The sequence below is a fragment of the Notolepis coatsorum genome, assembly GCF_963971535.1.
Source record: "Notolepis coatsorum genome assembly, chromosome: 3".
NCBI classification, from domain to species: domain Eukaryota; kingdom Metazoa; phylum Chordata; class Actinopteri; order Aulopiformes; family Paralepididae; genus Notolepis; species Notolepis coatsorum.
This window is the reverse complement of record NC_140167.1, coordinates 33672036-33679527: the sequence shown is the minus strand read 5'-3', so window position 1 is coordinate 33679527 and position 7492 is coordinate 33672036. Positions and strand designations below refer to the sequence as shown.

The 7492-nt window shown below is 44.1% G+C and overlaps 1 protein-coding gene across 1 annotated transcript in view; it reads right to left on the bottom strand.

The window, feature by feature from the left end:
• Positions 1-7492, bottom strand: part of LOC311225759 (ryanodine receptor 3) — a gene marked incomplete at both ends in the record, with an annotated part of 274770 nt that overhangs the window by 205553 nt on the left and 61725 nt on the right.

Sequence of the window (7492 nt, the reverse complement as noted above, 5' to 3'; positions counted from 1 at the left end):
CAGCGCCTAAAATTATTCAGATTCAGTTTTATTTGTATTTCTAAATTGTCTGCGGTATGTGCAATAACATAAGTAGTACAAATAAGTATAAATTAAAAAAAAATAAGTACACATGGATTACATTTAGAAGTGTGTCAAGAGCAGCCTTTCTTCAGGATCCAAAATGGATTGCAGGCCTGGTTGTTGGCGTCAGTCAGGCCTCCCTCTCTCGCGTGCAGTTAGTCCAGAACGCTGCTGCTCGTCTGCTAACTGGAACACGTAAGCAAGAGCACATTTCCCCTGTACTGGCTGCCCTCCACTGGCTTCCTGTGCGTTTTAGGATTGATTTTAAGGTTTTACTGTTTGCTTTTAAATGTTTGAACGGCTTGGCACCGGGTTACCTCTCGGACCTGCTGGAACCTTATGTTCCTCCAAGGTCCCTCAGGTCCTCTGATCAGCTCCTCTTGGCTGTTCCCAAGTCCAGGCTGAAGCTTAGGGGCGACCGTGCTTTCACTGTCGCAGCCCCAAAGCTCTGGAATGAGCTGCCACTGCATGTTAGGCAGGCCCCCACTCTGCAGGTGTTTAAATCACGCCTCAAAACACATTTATTGGCTTTTGGTTTTTAAACAGTTTTGAGAGACCTGCCTTTTTTATGTGACATATTGTATACTATGTTTTTTTTTGTGTGCTTTTATCTTTTTATGTTTTTATGTTTTTATCTTATGTTGTGGGACTTGTACAGCACTTTGGTCAACTTTGTTGTTTTTAAATGTGCTTTATAAATAAAGTGGATTGGATTGGATAGGTTCTGGTGGGTCTCCACATGACAAGATTACAGGTTTTTGTTTCAATAGATCTGGGTCTCAGACTTGGGCCTAAATGTGGCCTTAATGTGGATCTCTGCAAAAAAATTAAAAATTACTTGTCTTGAGTATTTCAACTCTCAAAAAAACTAAAAACGGTCTTTAGTGGGGCAGCTAAAGCCATAGGTAGCAGATCAAATAAAGGAGGCCCAATGTCTGGGCCAGAAACGGAACAGGACCGGCTGGGAGAGGAGAGGGGAAATGTGTTGACAGAATGAGGTAGGCAGGGGGGAGGAGAATATAGTGAGGAACTGCAGCAAGATAAATGATACCAAACACCCTGCCTGGCCTCCTTACAGAAACACACCTCAACTTCCCACAAACTAGTTCACTCATACAGGTAAATATAACCCAATTCTAAATGTAATTTTGTCCCAATTATGGATTAAAGGCAACACTGATTCATGTTTGAGATCATTCTGATTAACCTTCATGTTTCTGGGTTAAAGGCAACACTGATTCATGTTTGAGATCATTCTGATTAACCTTCATGTTTATGGGTTAAAGGCAACACTGATTCATGTTTGAGATCATCATGATTAACCTTCATGTTTATGGGTTAAAGGCAACACTGATTCATGTTTGAGATCATCATGATTAACCTTCATGTTTATGGGTTAAAGGCAACACTGATTCATGTTTGAGATCATCATGATTAACCTTCATGTTTATGGGTTAAAGGTAACACTGATTCATGTTTGAGATCATTCTGATTAACCTTCATGTTTATGGGTTAAAGGCAACACTGATTCATGTTTGAGATCATCATGATTAACCTTCATGTTTATGGTTTAAGGCAACACTGATTCATGTTTGAGATCATCATGATTAACCTTCATGTTTATGGGTTAAAGGCAACACTGATTCATGTTTGAGATCATCATGATTAACCTTCATGTTTATGGGTTGAAGGCAACACTGATTCATGTTTGAGATCATTCTGATTAACCTTCATGTTTATGGGTTAAAGGTAACACTGATTCATGTTTGAGATCATCATGATTAACCTTCATGTTTATGGGTTAAAGGCAACACTGATTCATGTTTGAGATCATCATGATTAACCTTCATGTTTATGGGTTAAAGGCAACACTGATTCATGTTTGAGATCATCATGATTAACCTTCATGTTTATGGGTTAAAGGCAACACTGATTCATGTTTGAGATAATTCTGATTAACCTTCATGTTTATGGGTTAAAGGTAACACTGATTCATGTTTGAGATCATCATGATTAACATTTGTGTTGTGTACCTGTAAAATTAGGTGGATTTACAACCTTCCTCTATCAAAAACATGGTTTCTTTAATCAGATTGCCTTAAGGCTTCATTAATTCCTCCACAGTAGTCGTCTGATCAAATTAATTATCATCAAGATTTATCTGTGGTGTTTCGGGTCAAATCTGACGAAATAGGAAATTAATGGATGAGACTATAATAAAGCATTATAGTACTACATGGTACTGCAGGGTACTACAGGATATGATATGGTAGTACAGGGTACTACATGATACTATAGGGTATTATGTGGTACTACATAGTACTGTAGGGTACTACATGGTATTACATGGTACTACATGGTACTATAGGGTATTATGGTATTACATGGTATTACAAGGTACTATAGGGTATTATATGGTACTACATGGTACTGTAGGGGTACTACATGGTATTACATGGTACTACATAGTACTACATGATATTATATGGTAGTACGGGTGCTACATGGTACTATAGGGTATTATATGGTACTACATGGTACTGTATGGTACTACAGTACATGGTACTACAGGATATTATGGTAGTATGGGGTACTAACTGGTACTATATGGTATTATATGGTACTACATGGTACTACAGTACATGGTAGTACAGGGTACTATATGGTATGACAGGGTATTACATGGTACTGCAGGGTATTGCATAGTACTAGATGGTAATACATGGTATTAAATAACACTACAGGGTATTACATAATAATAATAATAATAATTTAGGACCTGCTCCGAGGTCACCATTTGGCACACATGCGAACCATGCATACAATGCGTATCTGCGATTAACCCATCCCGTCGTCCTTCCCCCCCAAGGGCAGCCGGGAGCAGACAGGCGCCACGTGAGCCGCGCCAGGGGACCAATCCAAGTGCTCCTGTCCGTCTTCGTCAAGGACGCCACAGCGTTAGCGATCTTGTTGTTGTGCATGTTTTTCCATTGGGTTTATCTTATCGGGGGGGGAAACCCTTGCGAGCACGGGGAGAACATGCAAACTCCACACAGAAAGGCCTGGGAGATACCCCACCTGGGTAACTGGCATCATGGAAACCTGGTCCCCAAGCGGGATTCGAACCCTGGACCTTCTTGCTGTGAGGCGACAGTGTTAACCACTACACCACCGTGCCGCCATAGTACTACATGGTAGTACAGGTTATTAAATTGTACTACAGGGTATTACATAATACGGTTATTACATAGTAGTGCAGGGTATTACATACAGTAGTAGTAATAGATTTAATAATAGATTTAATTTATATAGCACACTTTAAACTCAGTGAGCTCTCAAGGTGCTTCACAGCAGAAGGAAAACAAAATAAAAAATTGAATAAAAAGGTTTAAAACAAGAAAATATTCAAGTGAATAAAAATAAAAAGATAAGAATAAAAAGGTTTAAAATGAATAAAATAAAATAAACATAGGAGCAGATTAAGAAACAGGCCCTATTGGAAGGCAGAGCAAAACAAATGGGTTTTAAGGCTGGCCTTGAAGGTAGCAATGGAGACTGAGGCCTTTATGGACCCCGGAAGCTGATTCCACAGGCGCGGCCCCAGTGCGGAAAAAACACGGTGCCCCATGGTCGACAGCCTAGTGCATGGAATGGCGAGGAGGTTTTGGCTGCCAGACCTGAGTGACCTGGACGCAGGTTGAGGGGAGAGGACGTCCTGAAGATAGGTCGGGAAGATAGGTTGGGTCGAAGTGGTTTATGGCCTTATAGACCAGCAGGAGAACCTGAAGGTGATCCGCTGGTTAATTGGGAGCCAGTGAAGGGAATGGAGGACTGAGATGATGTGTTCTGTTTTCCAGGTTTTGGTGAGGACACAGGCACTGTTTTGGACGTACTGTTACCTCTGGATGGTTTTGGAGGGAAGCAGAGAGTAATGCAATTAATGCAAAAAAATGCAAGGTACTACACGTACTACAGGGTTTAATAGGGTACTACATGGTACTACATGTATACTAAATGGTAAATGGCTACATTTATATAGCGCTTTTATCCAACACGCTTTACAATTTGTTCCTCACATTGTTACCCATTCACTCACACATTCACACACCGATGGCGGAGGCGACCATGTAAGGTGCCAACCTGCACATCGGGAGGTTAAAGGATAACTCCACTATTATAGACAGAATGCCATTCTCCAAGCAGATATCAGATAATATCATTTGTGCGACCGTTTCAGCCACTTAAAGGGGAACTCCAACATTTTGGGAAATTAGCTTATTTAACATCTTCCCTGGAGTTAGACAAGAAGATGCATACCTTTTTTGTCTCTGTGCGTGCATTTTAGCTTTGGGAATAGATGCTCCGTTAGCATAGCTTAGCTTCATCACTGGAAGTGAGGCAGGACAGTAGCCTTACAGTGCCTTACAGTGTATTGCAAGGTCTGACATTGACCAAACTTGATATGCATGACCTTGGTGGGCTCTAGGTCAACTCCTGAAAAGGGGGTCAATGTCAGACTTTGCAATCAAAAGTTAGGGGGCTAATAACCCTTGCCATAATTTCAGTGCGCCCCTAACTTTTGATTGCAAGGTCTGACATTGACCCCCTTTTCAGGAGTTGACCTAGAGCCCACCAAGGTCATGCATATCAAGTTTGGTCAATGTCAGACCTTGCAATACACTGTAAGGCACTGTAAGGCTACTGTCCTGCCTCACTTCCAGTGATGAAGCTAAGCTATGCTAACGGAGCATCTATTCCCAAAGCTAAAATGCACGCACAGAGACAAAAAAGGTATGCATCTTCTTGTCTAACTCCAGGGAAGATGTTAAATAAGCTAATTTCCCAAAATAGTGGAGTTATCCTTTAAGTGTCTTGCTCAAGGACACTTCGACACGCTGCCCGGGAGGAGTGGGAATCGAACCGGGAACCTCCGGATTACCAGACGACTGCTCCTGAGCGACTACATGGTATTACATACTACATGGTACTGTAGGGTACTACAGGGTTTAATAGGGTACTACATGGTACTACATGTATACTATGTGGTATTGCATGGTGCTACATGGTACTACAGGCTGGGTTACTACTAAGAGGGTGCTTATAAAGAGTTGTATAGCACCATAAGTGGGACTCCAGAGTTAAAGCAAGGGTTAAAGTGATAATGTTACTCTTGATGTGTAGGTACGGTGATTCGATTATTTCAATCGAATTAAACATTTAACGTTATGAATATAAGAATGAATGCCCACGGCAGGAGAGTGGAATTGCTTCAGTTGACCAAGGAGACGTGACGTGATTCGTACAGACATCTGGAGGCAGAGTGTCTCTCTTTCCCAATAGCTTCAAGGGCTCTAGCTCCATGTAAGTTCCCCCAAGTCCCAGATGCCAAAAGAAGTAAAATTTGATAATGACTTTAATGGCTTTTATTTTGGGACTCAGCTACTTGATTTCACAGCAACCAGATGTCTCATTTGAGTGCTGTTTTTTGAAGCAAAAAACACACACAAACACACACACACACACACACATACTTAATCTTAATATTTAGCCAATGACAGAACCCTGCCGCACCACACATTATTCAGGGTAAAGATCCGCAGCAGTCCTCTCTCCAGGAATGCCAGTGTGGAGGAAATGTAATGCTCAGGGCAGGCAGGAATCTAGCCGTGCCACACCCTCATCTCTCTGGGTAAGTGACGGCTGACCCCTGCCCTATCCGGCACAAGGCTGTAACAGTAAGTATGGATAGAGGGAGGGAGGGAGGGAGGGAGGGAGGGAGGGAGGGAGGGAGGGAGGGAGGGAGGGAGGGAGGGAGGGAGGGAGGGAGGGAGGGAGGGAGGGAGGGAGGGGAGCAGCCCTGGGACGCCCAGGCCTGTAATGAGGAAGGCTGGAGGGACCGATGGGTGGCCCCTGCCTGGATAGCTGTCCTCAATCTGACGGGGCATACCAGGGAGACAGCTTTACAAGCAGCCTGTACACACACAGCGCTTTGGTTTATTACCGAGCAAGGGGGTCCGGGGAGGGCGAGGGGGGGGGGGGGGGTTAGCTACACGGTGCGCTTGGATGGATCAGGTCTCTCTGTTTCTCTTTCTTCTTTCTCCCCTGGGAGAGGGTTAAAAAAAGGGTTGATGCTGATTACCCCAAGGACGTGACCTTTCAAATTGCCACTTCTACTCAGTGTCCCGTTCAGCATAATTGGAGGGATCTACAGAATTGGGGTGGTTGGGGCGGTGTTGGGTGTGGTTAGAACTAAATCCTGTTACATGTAAATAGATGATTAATATCATGATCACTCCTTGTGTAACCGTATTTCTCGTTAAGAAAATATTCTCCTCTCTCTCTCTCTCTCTCTCTCTCTCTCTCTCTCTCTCTCTCTCTCTCTCTCTCTCTCTCTCTCTCTCTACACACACACACACACACACACACACACACACACACACACACACACACACACACACACACACACACACACACACACACACACACACACACACACACACACACACACACACACACACACACACACACACACACACACACACACACACACACACACACACACACACACACACACACACACACACACACACACACACACACACACACACACAGAAGATGGTTGACGGTTTATAGTGCAGTCTCCAGTGGTTATAACCCTAACCCTCTGACAGCGGAGAGCTGCCAGTCGTAGATCACAATCAACCGGCTGCTCATTGGCTGATTGATGTCAGCATTTAAAAGCGTGCGGCTCCTAAATCAACCCCCTGGTTCGCCGCGTGCCTTTGTGCCTCCGTCTCAACACAGCTAGGGCTGGCTCCCCAGGAAAAAGCCCCAGTCAATCCTCCCATCCATGCTCCTAAATTGCCATCTTAGTTGTAGCAGAGTGGAGGCTTTTCTTTTCTTTTCTTCTTTCCTTCTTTCTCTCCATCCCTGGTCCCCAGAGGGAATGATGCCTTTTCATACATACACCAGGCAATGAAGACAAAGTGGCAGACGTGCAGAACATCCATCACGCCTGTCAGGTGTAATTACTGTCCGATATGGGGTGAAAGGAAGGAAGGCTCCCCATCCTCCCATCTGTACCCCGCTCCCACCACCACCAGCACCACCCTCCCCCAGGTGAGAGAGTGCTAGAGATGACACTGGATGTCATACAGTATGCACTCTCTCTCTCTCTCTCTCTCTCTCTCTCTCTCTCTCTCTCTCTCTCTCTCTCTCTCTCTCTCTCTCTCTCTCTCTCCCCCTCTCTCTCTTTCTCCATAATGTATACAGCATTGTTCTCTGTCTCACACCCATCACCCACTCACCCACCCACCCTCTTTCTGTATTTGGCCTGCATTGTGTGTGTGTGTGTGTGTGTGTGTGTGTGTGTGTGTGTGTGTGTGTGTGTGTGTGTGTGTGTGTGTGTGTGTGTGTGTGTGTGTGTGTG